The following is an 18,523-nucleotide window of genomic DNA, read 5'->3' on the forward strand; positions in this document are numbered from 1 at the left end:
GACCCAGTCTATTTAAAGTCCGCTGTATGTTCTTAGACACTTGTCAGTCACTGTCGTCAGGAAGGATGAACTGAGACACAAAGACAGTAGAACACGCCCAAACACCAGTCCGTCAGGGAACACTACCGGGTGTAACATCCTGCCTTTCGTCTATCAATATCAGAGTAATTTAGGTAACAAAACGGGGATAAACATCAAACTTTTCAGTTAATGTAACGACACATACAGTTATGCTGAAAACAAGCAAGAAAAACTAAGAAACATTTAGCATACTGGATTGGTCTCACACAAGGATATACAATATAGAAGTTGAAAAGAGTAATGTAGGTAGAAAATCTCTCTCGTCTCCTGGGCTGTGGGGCAGATGATGTGGCGATGTCAGCAATGACATCCGCTGGTGTAGTGGATTGTCCGAAGCTAAACAGGCAACAAAAGTAGTTTAGTACAACAAATTTATTTACCCATTATCAGAAGTGCAGGTTGCATTGAGTTGGCCGTGCAGACAGACCACATGTTACTCCGGAGCAAACAAGACACACACAAGCCAAAATCACTGTCGAGTTCCGGTCTTCTGCCATTTTTTATATGTCTCTTGTACGTCATTGTTTGTTATCTAATGCGTCACGATTGTTTTGTTTTGGTTTTGTCTGTTCCAAAACAACCTTGTATCTCTTAGTCATATTTGGAAATTCTAAACATTCTGTAGACAGGTTGGCACAACTCCATATTCACCTTTGTCCCACTGGCACAGAATACAAGAGAAATTAAATGAGCGTACATTCTTATTAGACATGCAATATAGGTCAAAGGTCAGAAATTCTACTACATACCCGCCTTCCAGGGTCTTAAGACCCTAGACCAAAACAATTTCTGATGTAGACCACTAAGTTAAATCTCTACCACAGATAGAGGCAAAAACCTCAATGTTTTTATACGAGGCAAAAATTCCGTCTATGACCCTCCTTCAGAGCGATCGCTGTTACCAGCCTGCAGTAAAACCATCTCACAGAACACAATTAGTGGCCTACCCTTTGATTTAGTAAAGGAATAACAAATACTTTGATCATGAACATCATTGAACATAAATAGATGAATGTATATAGACTTATGACTGTAAGACATTTGCAAAAATATTTTTCCCGGCATTTGCAATGGATGTAGTTACCAATATTGTTAATTACCAATTAATTTTGAACACACAACTGAGTTTCGTATGAGTCCATGTTCGATTAGTGCTCGTATAGATGGCTCGGTGGTGCCTCAGGCTGGTGGCCTGCCGACACCTCGTTGGGCTTTTGGCTGCCTTGGTGAAGAAAGAGATCCACTCAAACAGTCTGTCTCTGTCTCTTCTTGGGGTGTGGTTCAGTACATTGGGCAGACTGTGCAATGGCATGTGCGCGCTGGCCGCTTTGGGGAAAAGCTGAGAAAAAGTTGGAGCTGTGGGGGCGGGGGCAGAGTATGGAGCGTGGGGCTTTGGTCCAGGCCCTCGGCTTGCTTCTAGGCCTCCTCGCCGCTTCGGCACTCCCGGCACTTCTTTCCACAGCTGCTGGAGTCCCGGTGGACACATTGGCTGGCAACCTTAGTTGTTCTCGTCATCGCTGGCAAGGTGTTGTCTCTCCTCTCGGTTCCTTCCAGTCAGGTATCGGGTGTTGATCCTGGATTTGCTTTGACCGTGCCCCTCTTAGCGAGTGCAAGGGAATCTGGAGTGGCGGCTTTCATCCTCAAATCTGCACAGAGGAACTGGCACACATATTCTACATTTTGCAAACTTACCATTTTGGTCTCATGGTCTTTCCACCTTCCTAGGAAGCTGCTGGTCCTGAGAAGTGCTGATCTTGTGACTGAAGAAGATTAACCTGTTTTCTTAAATTAGGTGCCGTTGTTTGACCTAATCTTTTTGGGGAAACCATGTCGGGATATTAGATAATTCACAAAACATTTAATTACTGAATTGGCACCCTCCTTTAAGGTTGGGGTTGCTTCCGCCAACCACTGCAATTGTCAATCTAAATCATTACGTTCCTTTATCCTTGTACCAGATTGATCATATCGATTAAATAAAACCTCAACACGCTCAAACTTGACCCAATCCAAACTCACCTCCCCCCTCTGTCCCTCTCACAGGGACAGTGTTAGTCGTAGTAATAGTAATAGTAATAGTAATAGTAATAGTAGTATTAGTAGTTTCAGAAACATTTGTGTAGTGGATTGTCCGAAGCTTAAACAGGCAACAAAAGTAGTTTAGTACAACAAATGTATTTACCCATTATCAGAAGTGCAGGTTGAATTAAGTTGGCCGTGCAGACAGACCACATGTTACTCCGGAGCAAACAAGACACACACAAGCCAAAATCACTGTCGAGTTCCGGTCTTCTGCCATTTTTTATATGTCTCTTGTGCGTCATTGTTTCTTATCTAGTGCATCATCATTATTTTGTTTTGGTTTTGTCTGTTCCAAAACAACCTTGTATCTCTTAGTCATATTTGGAAATTCTAAACATTCTGTAGACAGGTTGGCACAACTCCATATTCACCTTTGTCCTACTGGTCCAGTCAATGGCACAAAATGGAAGAGAATTGAAAATGAGCGGACATTCTTATTAGACATGCAATATAGGTCAAAGGTCAGAAATTCTACTACATACCAGCCTTCCAGGGTCTTAAGACTCTGGACCAAAACAATTTCTGATGTAGACCACTAAGTTAAATCTCTACCACAGATAGAGGCAAAAACCTCAATGTTTTTATACGAGGCAAAAATTCCGTCTATGACCCTCCTTCAGAGCGGTCGCTGTTACCAGCCTGCAGTAAAACCATCTCACAGAACACAATTAGTGGCCTACCCTTTGATTTAGTAAAGGAATAACAAATAATTTGATCATAAACATCATTGAACATAAATAGATGAATGTATATATGCTTATTCAAGATGTATTTTCACATTACTAATGAATCAAACAAGATCTGGTTTAGAATGAATATAGACTTATGACTGTAAGCTGTTGCATTATTATTGTTCCCGGCATTTGCAATGAATGTAGTTAACAATTGATTTTGTACACAACACTGAATTTCGTATGAGTCCATGCTCGATTAGTGCTCGTGTAGACTAACAGTTGGTGGCCTGCCTTGGTGGAGAAGGAGATCCACTCAAACAGTCTGTCTCTCTTTGGGGTGTGGCTCAGTCCATTGGGCAGACTGTGCTCTAGCTGTGCTCCTTATCTTAGGAATGTAATGGCAGTCTCAACAAAGAGAATAAACAGCGCTCTGACTCTAACCAAGGACACTCGAATCCAAGCAATTTGTACCACACGAGACATTAGCTGATGTAAATATGACTATAGGAGTTTTTAGAAAGAAGTAACACTTAAATATGGATATGATTCTGATCTGCTTCCAACACCTTATACACACGCCATCATAATACTCCTATGTTGAAGCACATCAAACGGTGCAGCCTACACTTATCTCTTATGTTGGACTGCCATCTCCTGTTCACACTTATCATTACACCATGCACCAAATAAAATTGCTTCGAGGCGGGTAAGCTCAACCAAACCCATTCCTTACATTAGGCGCACCAGGTTATAAGGCGCACTGTGTCACGGCAATCATCTATCAGGTAATGAAGGAGTTGCCTTCATAAGCTTGGACAACCTGGCATGCCGCCGCCGGAATATAGTCTTCCTTACCTTTGTAAGAATCCCGTGTCTGGCTTCCATCCCGCGAACTCGCTCTTCCCCTGTGACTTCCGTGTTTCCGTTGTGTCTGATGTTCCTGTTGTCTTCCCGCAGCGCTTCCCGTGTTCTTCTGTGATCCCCTGTTGTCCATTTTGCCCTTTTGGATTCTCGACCTCCCGCTTGGACACGTTCTTCTCGATGCCTCTCGCTCGCCCTGGATCATCTGCCTGCCCCACGGACTTCCGTGTTCTTTCGCTCTCACCAACATTTACGGTAAAACCCTCCAGTTAACTACTACACATAGTCTTACACCAGACACACTCTTGGATCCATTTCAAACTCCATTTCCTGAATTTATATTATTGTGTTACTATTATATATATATATATATATATATATATATATATATATATATATATATATATATATATATATATATATATATATATATATATATATATATATATATATATATATATATATAATAAATCTTTGGACATTACTGTCCCCTATATATATCTATATATATATATATATATATATATATATATATATATATATATATATATATATATATATATATATATATATATATATATATAGATATATAGATATATAGATATATATATATATATATATATATATATATATATATATATATATATATATATAATAAATCTTTGGACATTACTGGCCCCTGGTGTCAGTTGCCGTTACCTCCCCTGTCTAGTTTTGAGGAAAAAAAAAAGATTTTAAGTGCGCCCTATAGTCCGGAAAAAACGGTAATTATTTCATGATATTGGTGCATGTTTGCAATGTTGGCAATGGAGACATTGTGCCGATCAATTGTTAGGCGGGGTTTCACATCACATGACGTTAAAATGTGATGAAGAGGATGTTTAAATACCAATTCTAACCATGTATTGATCCATTCACGGATCAAACAACTTTGTGAATACTGCTGCTCAGTTCCTTGTTAGAGATTACCAATAACAATTGATCAGTTGGACATTCAATTCATATTAAAGGCCTACTGAAAGGAATTTGTTTTATTTAAACGGGGATAGCAGATCCATTCTATGTGTCATACTTGATCATTTCGCTATATTGCCATATTTTTGCTGAAAGGATTTAGTAGAGAACATCGACGATAAAGTTCGCAACTTTTGGTCGCTGATAAAAAAAGCCTTGTCTGTACCGGAAGTAGCGCAACGTCACCGGAGGAGAGACTCCTCCCATTTTACCATTGTTTACACCAGCAGCGAGAGAGATTCGGACCGAGAAAGCGACGATTACCCCATTAATTTGAGCCAGGATGAAAGATTCGTTGATGAGGAAAGTGAGAGTGAAGGACTACAGTGCAGTGCAGGACGTATCTTTTTTCGCTCTGACCGTAACTTAGGTACAAGCTGGCTCATTGGATTCCACACTTTCTCCTTTTTCTATTGTGGATCACGGATTTGTATTTTAAACCACCTTGGATACTATATCCTCTTGAAAATGAGAGTCGAGAACGCAAAATGGACATTCACAGTGACTTTTATCTCCACGACAATACATCGGCAAAGCTCTTTAGCTACTGAGCTAACGTGACAGCATCGGGCTCAAATGCAGATAGAAACAAAATAAATAAACCCCTGACTGGAAGGATAGACAGAAGATCAACAATACTATTAAACCGTGGACATGTAAATACACGGTTAATAATTTCCAGCTTGGCGAAGCTTAACAATGCTGTTGCTAACGACGCCATTGAAGCTAAATTAGCAACGGGACCTCACAGAGCTATGATAAAAACATTAGCGCTCCACCTACGCCAGCCAGCCCTCATCTGCTCATCAACACCCATGCTCACCTGCGTTCCAGCGATCGGCGGAAGGACAAAGGACTTCACCCGATCATCCGTGCGGTCGGCAGCTAGCGTCGGCTAGCGCGTCTGCTATCCAAGTCAAAGTCCTCCTGGTTGTGTTGCTGCAGCCAGCCGCTAATACACCGATCCCACCTACAGCTTTCTTCTTTGCAGTCTCCATTGTTCATTAAAAAAATTGCAAAAGATTCACCAACACAGATGTCCAGAATACTGTGGAATTTTGAGATGAAAACAGAGTTTTTTTGTACTGGATTCAATGGTGTCCGGATACTTCCGTTTAACTATTGACGTCACGCGCATACGTCATCATACATAGACGTTTTCAACCGAAAGTTTAGCGGGAAATTTAAAATTGCACTTTATAAGTTAACCCGGCCGTATTGGCATGTGTTGCAATGTTAAGATTTCATCATTGATATATAAACTATCAGACTGCGTGGTCGGTAGTAGTGGGTTTCAGTAGGCCTTTAAATTCACCTGTAAAGATTACTGGCTATCCATAACTTTTTTGTAAGTAGTGCCAAACTGAAAAAAAGGAGACGGTATACTTCACCATGTCGCCATCTCATGTGTTGTTCCAAGCACACGGTTTGAACCTGATCCAATTAAAAACTGGTCTGTGTGGTCTGTGCTCGGTGTAAAAAAAAACATTGCAGCGACTGACAGGTAACTACGAATATGACGCGTCAACGCTTTGGGAAACAAAAAAGTGTCATACTGCTTTGTGAAGTCGCTGAGAACTTTCCCCCCCCCCCCCCAAAAAAAGGTGTGCGGGAATAACGTGTCAAGCTGTCAGGTGCTCATTAGCTTGTCAGATAGCGGGTCTCACCTCACTCAGGCAGGTGGCAGCTGCCTCCTGCAGTCGCTAAGTGAAAATGCTGACGGCGGCGACATCAGTTACCCATGGGAAGGCGCGACTAGACATTGTGCACTCACGAAAGAAAGTACATAGGGTTTTCCCCTAAATGTCATTGCATTTTTATTACCGCCACACCTTGGAAATAAGGTTATTTTTTTAACTTGAAAACACATTATATTAATATAATAATATATGGTAGCCCCCAGAAGAAATTAAACAAAATCTGACACTCTTTTTAACTTTTATTACCAATCTTATGGTAACAAATAACAGCACAATTCCAACAGGTTTTTCCTCTCAACACCACCTTCTCATTCTTCGCCAATGACCGTTCAGGCGCAGACGATGTGTTCGCAAACACGGGAAAAACCGACATCAAATCCAAACCGCATGAACATAAAACATACTTGCCAACCCTCCCGTTTTTAGCGGGAGAATCCCGGTATTCAGCCGGAGCTGGAGGCCACGCCCCCTCCAGCTCAATGCGGACCTGAGACTGAGTGGGGACAGCCTGTTCTCACGTCCGCTTTCCCACGATATAAACAGCTTGCCGAAATGATATACTCATCATGAACGGAGAAGTTACACAGTACAATACTGCCATCTAATGGATAGCCTGAAATACTGAAATTCAAGTATTTTTTTTTCTATGTAAATAAAATAAATATATATATATATATATATATATATATATATATATATATATATATATATATATATATATATATATATATATATATATATATATATATATATATATATATATATATATATATATATATATATATATATATATATATATATATATATATATAGCTAGAATTCACTGAAAGTCAAGTATTTCATACATATATATATATATATATATATATATATATATATATATATATATATATATATATATATATATATATATATATATATAAATATATATATATATATATATATATATATATATATAAATATATATATATATATATATATATATATATATATATATATATATATATATATATATATATATATATATATATATATATATATATATATATGCATATACATATGAAATATATATGAAATACTCGAGTTGGTGAATTCTAGCTGTAAATAACCACACCCTCAACCACGCCCCCACCCCCACCCCCCTACCCCTCACCTCCCGATATTGGAGGTCTCAAGGTTGGTAAGTATGACATAAAACATTAATATTAGCTGGTCGTTACAGTCTGAATTGCCAAAAGTTTGGACACACCTTCTCGTTTCAATGTGTTTTCCTTATTTTCATGACTATTTACATTGTAGATTGTCACTGAAGGCATCACAACTATGACACCTGTGAAGTGAAAACCATTTCAGGTGACTAATACTTTAAAGCTCATTGAGAGAATGCCAAGAGTGTTCAAAGCCGTAATCAGAGCAAATGGTGGCTATTATGAAGAAACTAGAATATAAAACATGTTTTCAGTTGTTTCACCTTTTTCTGTTAAGTACATAACTCCACATGTGTTCATTCATAGTTGTGATGCCTTCAGTGACAATCTACAATGTAAATAGTCATGAAAATAAAGAAAACGCATCGAATGAGAAGGTGTGTCCAAACTTTTGGCCTGTACTGTATATATAGCTTATTATTTGCGCACTATTGACAAGCGATGTACCGAAGGTTTTGATCACCAAAAACTGCGCGACCGAAACCGGAAGTAAACAAAATGCACGCCATTGTTTGGAGCGTTGTCAGCATGTCTGTGATGTGACCGTGATTTTTATATATACAGTTTTGCAGAAGTAACGGCGGACAGCCATCTACAAAATGTGCAAATATTAAGAGGACAGTGGCCGCTTTTAAGAAGAAAAAGTCCAACTAGAGCAGTACTTCTCAAATATTTTCTGTTACGCCCCCCCAGGAAGAAGAAAATATTGACTATAAATAGTATAGTATATGGTTTTCTACACCAAAATGCATCTATTTATTCAACTTCTTCTTCATCTCCAGATTTTAGCGCGCTCTACGTTCCACATGTTTCATCTGATTCAAACCGTTCCAACTTCAAACTGTTCAACCTATTCGGGAATTGCAGGCTTTCCCTTGATGAATTCCAAAAATTCCCCGATTTCCCAGAATTCCCGGTTTTCCGGGACATTTTTCCCATTGAAAATGAATTGGCCATTTTTCAAACTTCCACCATTTCCGCATTGTTCAACCTATTCATACCATTCCACCTTCAACACCTTTCATCATTTGGAAATTCAAACTACCCTTTTTCCAAGTTAAAAAAAATCCCAGGATTTTCCAGAATTTCTGGTTTTCCAATGCCCTAAATCCACCCTTTTTTCTGGCGACTACTCCTTCCACATTGTTCAACGCATTTCAACCGTTTCACCGTCACAACCTTACTCTTATTTAGGAATTTTTTGAACTGGAAAAATTCCCGGTTTTCCCAAAATCCCAGGAATTCCGTAATGTTACTACTTCAACATTTCTCGACCGATTTGAAAAATGTTAACACCAACTCATTCAGACCATTCAAGTTTTTGCCATTTTCAAAAAAAATTCCTGAAATTCCCACATTTTTTGGAAATTCCCATTTAAATCAATGGGACATTTTTCAAACTTCCACAATTCCCACATTCTTCAACCAATTCAAACCATTCCACCTTCAACACATTCAACTCATCTTGGACATTCAAACTAACACTATCCCAAGTTCCAAACCAAATTCCGGTTTTCCTGGAAATTTTAACTCTTCAACATTCAAACATTCAAATTATTCTTACATTCATACATTCCCGGTATTCCCGGACATTTTTCCCATTTAAAATGAATTGTCCATTTTTCAAACTTCCACCATTTCCGCATTGTTCAACCTATTCATACCATTCCACCTTCAACACATTCCACCATCTGGAAATTCAAACTACCCTTTTACCAAGTTAAAAAAATCCCAGGATTTTCCAGAATTCCTGGTTTTCTAATGCCCTAAATCCACCCTTTTTTCTGGAGACTTCTTCCACATTCATTGTTCAACGCATTTCAACCGTTTCACCGTCAAAACATTCCTCTTAATTAGGACCCAAAACAAAGTTGTTTTTTGAACTGTAAAAATTCCCGGTTTTCCCCAAAATACCAGGAATTCCGTAATACCATTTCTCAATTCAACATGTTACTACTTCAACATTTCTCGACCGATTTGAAAAATGTTAACGCCAACCATTTCAACTCATTCAGACCATTCAAGTTTTTTTTACCATTTTCAAAAAAATTCCCGCTTTTCCCGAAATCCCCAAAATTTTGGGGAAATTCCCATTTAAATCAATGGGACATTTTTCAAACTCCCACAATTCCCACATTCTTCAACAAATTCAAACCATTCCACCTTCAGCACATTCAACTCATCCTGGACATTCAAACTAACGCTTTCCCAAGTTCCAAACCAAATTCCGGTTTTCCTGGAAATTTTAACTCTTCAACATTCAAACATTCAAATGATCATTTCCTGTATTCCGGGACATTTTTCCCATTTAAAATGAATTAGCCATTTTTCAAACTGCCAGCATTTCCGCATTTTTCAACCTATTCATACCATTCCACCTTCAACACATTCCACCATCAGGAAAGTCAAACTACCCTTTTACCAAGTTCAAAAAAATCCCAGGATTTTCTAGAATTCCTGATTTTCCAATGCCCTAAATCCACCCTTTTTTCTGGCGACTACTCCTTCCACATTGTTCAAACGCATTTCAACCGTTTCACCGTCACAACATTACTCTCAATTAGGAATTTTTTGAACTGGAAAAATTCCCGGTTTTCCCAAAATTCCAGGAATTCCGTAATGTTACTACTTCAACATTTCTCGGCCGATTTGAAAAATGTTAACACCAACCATATCAACTCATTCAGACCATTGAAGTTTTTGCCATTTTCAAAAAAATTCCTGAAATTCCCACATTTTTGGGAAATTCCCATTTAAATCAATGGGACATTATTCAAACTTCCACAATTCCCACATTCTTCAACCAATTCAAACCATTCCACCTTCAACACATTCAACTCATCTTGGACATTCAAACTAACACTTTCCCAAGTTCCAAACCAAATTCCGGTTTTCCTGGAAATTTTAACTCTTCAACATTCAAACATTCAAATTATTATTACATTCATACATTCCCGGTATTCCGGGACATTTTTCCCATTTAAAATGAATTAGCCATTTTTCAAATTTCCAGCATTTCCGCATTTTTCAACCTATTTATACCATTCCACCTTCAACACATTCCACCATCTGGAAATTCAAACTACCCTTTTACCAAGTTCAAAAAAATCCCAGGATTTTCCAGAATTCCTGGTTTTCCAATGCCCTAAATCCACCCTTTTTTCTGGCGACTACTCCTTCCACATTGTTCAACGCATTTCAACCGTTTCACCGTCACAACATTACTCTCAATTAGGAATTTTTTTAACTGGAAAAATTGCCGGTTTTCCCAAAATTCCAGGAATTCCGTAATGTTACTACTTCAACATTTCTCAACCGATTTGAAAAATGTTAACACCAACCATTTCAACTCATTCAGACCATTCAAGTTTTTGACATTTTTTGGAAATTCCCATCCAAATCATTGGGACATTTTTCAAACTTCCACAATTCCCACATTCTTCAACCAATTCAAACCATTCCACCTTCAACACATTCAACTCATCTTGGACATTCAAACTAACACTTTCCCAAGTTCCAAACCAAATTCCGGTGGATAATTTAGCCAGCTGATTTTTGACACGCACTCGTCTAAAGATTTGTGTAATATCCAAGATTGTTGACACTTGGGTCATCAAAATAAAGCAATGAACCTTTTGAGTCTTCAAGAGGTGTGGCCAAAAGAGGAAGTACATGATTTAAAAGGAAAGTTTGGGGATAGCCAATAGAGATCATGGTTAAAAAAACATGTTTTCGTTGATTATCTTCAGACTCATCATTACCCAATAACTGATTTTGCAGCTGAACCACATCACAAAAGGGGAAAAAGAAACAGGATTTTTCACAACACTGCCATCAGCTGGATATGTCGGGGTACTGCACTGATTGCAGTTAAAAAAGCGGAGATAAAAGATATGGGTCTACTAGTTGTCGCGGCGATAAAAAGAGGAGAAGCCGAGATGAAGTCAGCAGAGTGATTCAGACAAACAGACCCTCATCTAAGGAGACGGTGGTCTGTATCGCATAGAAGAATAGTGTGCACCGGTGCACTAAGGCAATAGTTGTACCCTCGGGGGGTGCTTGGCAAGCAGTCCAAATGCAGAATTTACTTCAGCACAACAAACACTGCAAAAAATGTTTTGCCGTCCAAGATACCTCTACAGCTTTCTGCACTAAAGGAAAGTCACAATATGTTTTCAAGAATATGTATATTTGTTTGACAGGTGCAAAAAAACCTCACAAAGTAAACATTTTTGACAAACCGTTTGGTTTTCCTGATGTTTTCATGGGAGCTCCGCCGCTCCCAGTCTGAGGAACGCTCTCCCTGACCACCTGAGGGCACCACAGACTGTGAATGCTTTAAAAAAAAAGGCTTAAAAACCCTTCTTTTTTAAAAAAAAAAAAAAAAGCCTTGTTTTTAGATATATGTGTGCTAGTTCTAGCTATTAGGCTGTTCTAGTTTTAATTTTTTTACTATTTATTGTAATTGTTGGGGGCAGCTATTTGTGGTTCTAGCGTTGTTGTTTTTTAAATGCACTGTAGCACTTTGAGGTTGTTAGTTCAATGTAAAGTGCTTTTACAAATAAAATCTAGTATTGTTATTAGTATCATGTTTGTGTCCTATTGATTAGTATCATGTTTGTGTCCGATTGTGTTAGTGGAATTGTGCCAAACCTATTTAAGTAGTTTCCATGAAGTACGACTTCAGCACAATCTGCTGGCAACCACTTTATACTGGACGGTACTAGGGCTATGGACGCAAATGTATATTTCGATATATATTTTGCTTAAACACGATATTCGATATATATCTCGATATATTTTTCGGTGAAAATATAAATATTAAGATATTCATATTTCAGCGATATTCACTGAAATTGAAATTAATGACAACTGTACTGTAAACACTTATATTAACCCAGTTAGTCAAGATGGGATCGCTACCACAAAAAAAAAAAGTACATTTCATGGCATTGATCCGTATGAGCACATCCAATGGACAAGAGGTTTGAGTAAACCGAAGCCAAATTTGTCTATATCTCATCAATGGAGTCAGTTTTTATACCGGTGAAGAATTTCAGAATGCAAAGTCCGTCAAGGGTCATTGCCAGAAATCTACGGCTTTTTAAAGCAATTTTATTTGGTATATGGTGTAATGATAAGTGTGGAGTTAAAAACTCAGAAGTGTCAGTCAAGTGTCAATCCATGCTCCATCTACGCCCGCTTCGAGGTCCCCAACACCAACCAACAGAGAGGGGTTCTGACCACGGAGCGCATGCAGGACCCACCACTCACTGTGACAACAGCAGAGGTACGTACAGTTCTGAGGAGAACAAACCCACGGAAGGCAGCCGGCCCAGACAACATCCCTGGCCGGGCCCTCAGGGTCTGTTCATCAGAGCTGGCTGACGTACTTGCTGACATATACAACTTGCCACTAGCACAAGCTGTTGTGCCCACCTGCTTCAAGACCACCACCATCGTGCCCCTGCCAAAGAAAAACACTGTGACCTGTCTGAATGACTATCGCCCCGTTGCACTCACCCCAATAGTGATGTAGTGCTTCGAGAGGATAGTCATGTCACACTTCAAGAAAGACCATCCCAGACACACTGGACCCTCTGCAGTTTGCCTACCGGCAGAACCGGTCCACTGAGGATGCAGTCAACACCGTCATCCACACCACCCTCACCCACTTGGAGGGCAAGGACTCCTATGCCAGGCTATCATTCATCGACTACAGCTCTGCTTTTAACACGGTCATCCCACACAAACTCACTGCTAAACTCCTCACTGTTGGTCTGACATCGGCTCTCTTTGACTGGGTGCTGAACTTTCTCACAAACCGACCCCAGTCAGTCAGAGTCGGCAACCGGAAATCAGGCACAAAGGTTCTAAGCACAGGGACCCCCCAAGGCTGCTTGCTGAGCCCCCTGTTGTACACCCTCTTCCCACATGACTGTGTGGCCTCCCAGAACAACACCAGTATCATCAAGTTTGCAGATGATACTACGGTCGTCGGACTGATCACCGGGGGAGCTGAAGCAGCGTACAGAAGGGAGGTAGGGGAACTGCTGGCCTGGTGTCAGGATAATAATCTCTCCTTGAACACAGACAAGAACAAGGACATGATTATTGACCCACGGAGAAGGAGTGCACAGTACACACCTTTGTACATAGGGGAGACAGAGGTGGACAGTGTGAAAACCTTTACATTCCTCGGGACCCACATCAGCGAGGACCTCACCTGGGCTCACAACACCCAACAAACAATAAAGAAAGCCCAGCAGCGACTGTACTTCCTAAGAAGGCTGAGAAAATTTGGCATGCCACCCAAAATGCTCAGCAATTTCTATAGAAGTACGGTTGAGAGGGTCCTTACCAGCTCAATCACGGTCTGGTATGGAAACTGCGCTGCTAAAGACAGGAAGGCACTCCAGCGAGTGATTAAAACTGCTCAGTACATATCAGGAGCAGCCTTCCCCTCACTACAGGACATGTACTCTACCAAGGCCACCAGGAGAACACATAACATAATAAAGGACAGTACACACCCCCAGCACAGTCTCTTCAGCCTCCTACCATCCGGCAGAAGATACATGAGCCTGAAAGCCAGGACTACGAGACTGACAAACAGTTTCTACACACAGGCCATCAGGTTTGTGGGTCTCACAATTCTCAGAACTCACAACCTACTCAGTGGGCTGGTAGTTAGAGTGTCTGACTTGAGATCGGTAGGTTGTGAGTTCAAATCCAGGCCCTGACCCATTACCTCTCTGCTTGGCACTCAGCATCAAGGGTTGGAATTGGGGGTTAAATCACCAAAATCATTCCCCCCCTTTTTACTTTTATCTTTTGAACAAAAGACAGCTACTATGACCACCCCCGAACTGTAGACAATTTTCACCTTTGATCACTAAAGACCCAATGTCACCTCCATATTTATACTGTTGACTGTGAATCAGAATGTGCAATAATGTTATGTTCCTCACTGTGCTTTGTATATGGCTTATACTTCTTTTTGTTACACCTTATTTTAAACTGCTAAACTGTACATTTTTTATTTTTTATTTTAGCTAAGTACCGTGGGACTTGTTGAAGGGTGGACTAGCAAAGTAAGATTTTCACTGTACGGCAAACTGTCTGTTTAACTGTGCATATGACAATAAACAATCTTGAATCTCTTGACTGCTCAACATGGTGGAAAACTACATGGGCAAAACCAATGAGAACAACAATTCCCAGAATGCCAATGGAAAATGGCCGCCAAATGACCGATTGAAGGCACCTGACAAGGAAAGGAGGTTCAGTGAGACTTGTTCACCAAACAAGCTGCATGCAAGGAAGGACAGCAAGCAGCCTCAACCGCACGATCTACTCTACAAGTTTCTCCAAACACAACAATGGTCGGTGAATATGCTTGTTCATTTGATGACGGTCGAAATGCTTACTTAGATATGCTTAACATGAACCTGCGACCTTTTTAATTTGCTCACTCAACTATCTTAATTTGTTTGTTTGAACTGCTGAGTTCAGGTTGAACCACTGCACTACTGTATTTCACTTTGAGCATTGATTGCATACTGGGTTTGACCAGATGTTTAACATTTTAGGCACACGTAAATGGGTTAAGCTTAAGTTAAAATGGCAAATGGTTAAAGTTAAAAGGTTTAAAGTCAAAGCTTACGGTTTTAATGTTTAAAGTTAAAAGCACAAAAGATTAATGCAAAGTTAGAAGGACCAATTCATGTTTGTTTAACTCTTGCTAAAAATGAAGCTTGAATTTAGAATGTTAATAGTTTAAAAGACTTTGAGAAAAAGAGACGATCTACAAGCTCGTAGCCATTCGTGTAGTTTCTTTATTCCCTTTAATTACTCGAATTGTTGAATGAATTTAGTTCAGTTTATTTAACCTGCTTGTTCCATTCAATTGATTTAAGTTAATTCTTTAATTCATTTAAAATGGTCAATTAATTCGCTAGTTCACTTACATGCATTTAATTTAAAATGTCTATATTCATTTTACAAGCAATGTGTTTGTTTAAATCATTGTTTAAAAGTATGAAGTTTAAAACATTATTCAGAGGTTTAAAAGTATTTGTAAAACATTGTTTGAAAAATACCTGTGTAATTAATGTTAAGTTCAAGTACCCATGATTGTCTCACACACACTAGGTGTGGCGAAATTATTCTCTGCATTTGACCCATCACCCTTGATCACCCCTTGGGAGATGAGGGGAGCAGTGGGCAGCGGCGGTGGCCACGCCCGGGAATCTTTTTTGGTGATTTGACCCCCAATTCCAACCCTTGATGCTGAGTGTCAAGCAGGGAGGTAATGGGTCCCATTTTTATAGTCTTTGGTATGACTCGGCCGGGGTTTGAACTCACGACCTATGATCTCAAGGCGGACACTCTAACCACTAGGACACTGAGCTGGTTACATTGTTAGCATCTTTGTTTCTATGTTTTGAAGGTTTACAACCTGATTAAAAATTAAAATTCAACTGAAATGAAAGCAACAATGCTTCAAGTTGGAAAATAAAAAAGTTGATCAATTGGGAATCATGAGTTGTCCGTGTGTCCCTTTTGAAGTAGAAGAGTGGACCTTAACAAGTGTGACCAGTAGATGGCAGTCAAACATAAGAGAGATGTGTGGACTGCAATATGATGGCAACATGACTCAAGTAAACAACACCCACATTTTGTATGTTCCATTGAAAATATAGAACATTACACATGGCGCTCAAAAATCGATTAAAATATTTTAGTTTGACTTTGGTAAGCTATGAAGCTGCACCACTTGATGGATTGCACTGTGCTTCAACATATGAGTATTATTATGGTGTGTTTAAGGTAAGACATTATGTGGCGTCTTGTTTCGCATTATTATGCAAAAGCAACTTTTCTTACCTTCTGGTACCTGCTGATGTATATTTTGGATCTGCATGAATCCTGAAAATTTGCGCGGGTCCGCCTTTGTAGTCTGTGCCGACACCATAGTCGATAAGCTTCTTCTTTTTCTCTATCTTCTTGTTATGGGACATTCATCCTCCACTGTTGCCATTTCTAATATAAAGTAGTGTAAAGTTCTTTCTTATATCTGTCAGTAAATTTGCCATGAAAGTGCTAAAACATACCGGTGTAGTGAGTTTACATTATTCACCCAAGGAACTTTAGTTATTAGAGAGTTCCGTTCGGACGGTTTTTCACGGGACACATTTCTGACCTTGTTGTTGTTTCCGGATGAGGAGATGCTGCTCCGTTATTGATTGAAGTAAAGTCTGAATGTCATTAAAACAGTTAGCTCCATCTTTTGACACTTCTTCCACTGCCGTCCTTGCACGCTACACCGCTACAACAAAGATGACGTGAGCCACGTAAATAAGACCGCCCACAAAACGGCGCATCCTGAAGCGACTGTTAGAAAGGGTCTTGAAGATCTGTAAAACATCATCTATGCAACATTTTGACCAAAGAACCACCATTACAGACCACAAGGAAGTGTTTTTAGAAAAAAATTATATTATTATGACTCCTTTATTGCTCTCTATAATCCGGTGCGCCTTATATGTGAAAACAGGTCAAATAGACAATTTATCTGCAGTGCGCCTTATAATCCGGTGCACCCTATGGTTCAGAAAATACGGTATGTTGTTTGTCGCCTGTGGCTAGTTTGGCTAACGCTAACAGCCTACTAAATGCTACGTGTGTACGTGAATAAAACATGCGTCGATTCAAACTTACCAGTCTGAAAATGCCGTGAACACACCAACATGTACCAAGTGAGGCGATCATGACCACGATTGTGGCAGTTAAAGGCCTACTGAAACCCACTACTACCGACCACGCAGTCTGATAGTTTATATATCAATCAATGATCAATGATGAAATCTTAACATTGCAACACATGCCAATACGGCCGGCTTAACTTATAAAGTGCAATTTTAAATTCCCCGGGGAACTTCCGGTTGAAAACGTCTAGATATGATGATGTTTGCGCGTGACGTCAATGGTTGAAACGGAAGTATTCGGACACCATTGTATCCAATACAAAAAGCTCTGTTTTCATCGCAAAATTCCACAGTATTCTGGACATCTGTGTTGGTGAATCTTTTGCAATTTGTTTAATGAACATTGAAGACTGCAAAGAAGAAAGTTGCAGGTGGGATCGGTGTATTAGCGGCTGGCTGCAGCAACACAACCAGGAGGACTTTGATTTGGATAGCAGACGCGCTATCCGACACTAGCCGCCGACCGCATCGGTGATCTGGTGAAGTCCTTCGTCGCACCGTCGATCGCTGGAACGCAGGTGACCACGGGTGTTGATGAGCAGATGAGGGCTGGCGTAGGTGGATAGCTAATGTTTTTAGCATAGCTCCGTGAAGTCCCGTAGCTAAGTTAGCTTCAATGGCATCGTTAGCAACAGCATTGTTAAGCTTCGCCAGGCTGGAAAGCATTAACCGTGTAGTTACAGGTCCATGGTTTAATAGTATTGTTGATTTTCTGTCTATCCTTCCAGTCAGGGGCTTATTTCTTTTGTTTCTATATGCAGTTAAGCCCGATGCTATCACGTTAGCTCCGTAGCTAAAGTGTTTCGCCGATGTATTGTCGTGGAGATAAAAGTCACTGTGAATGTCCATTTCGCGTTCTCGACTCTCATTTTCAAGAGTATATAGTATCCGAGTTGGTTTAAAATACAAATCCGTGATCCACAATAGAAAAAGGAGAACGTGTGGAATCCAATGAACCCTTGTACCTAAGCGAAAAAAGATACGTCCTGCACTGCACTCTAGTCCTTCACTCTCATGTTCCTCATCCACAAATCTTTCATCCTCGCTCAAATTAATGGGGTAATCGTCACTTTCTCGGTCCGAATCGCTCTCGCTGCATTGTAAACAATGGGGAAATGTGAGGAGCCTTTCAA

At 39.8% G+C, this 18,523-nt stretch overlaps 1 protein-coding gene across 2 annotated transcripts in view; it reads left to right on the plus strand.

Annotated features, from left to right (window-relative positions):
- Nucleotides 1-14,934: 14,934 nt before the first annotated feature.
- The window catches only part of lamc3 (laminin, gamma 3), a 326,552-nt gene continuing 322,963 nt past the window's right edge, over nt 14,935-18,523 (plus strand). Inside the window, exon 1 of one of the 2 annotated variants that reach the window (XM_062057021.1) lies at nt 14,935-15,005. The gene's annotated coding sequence lies outside the window, so the exon portion shown is untranslated. The remainder of the gene's footprint in view (nt 15,006-18,523) is intronic. The other variant, XM_062057020.1, reaches the window with a different exon arrangement.

This window comes from Entelurus aequoreus, linkage group LG08, assembly GCF_033978785.1.
Source record: "Entelurus aequoreus isolate RoL-2023_Sb linkage group LG08, RoL_Eaeq_v1.1, whole genome shotgun sequence".
NCBI lineage: Eukaryota > Metazoa > Chordata > Actinopteri > Syngnathiformes > Syngnathidae > Entelurus > Entelurus aequoreus.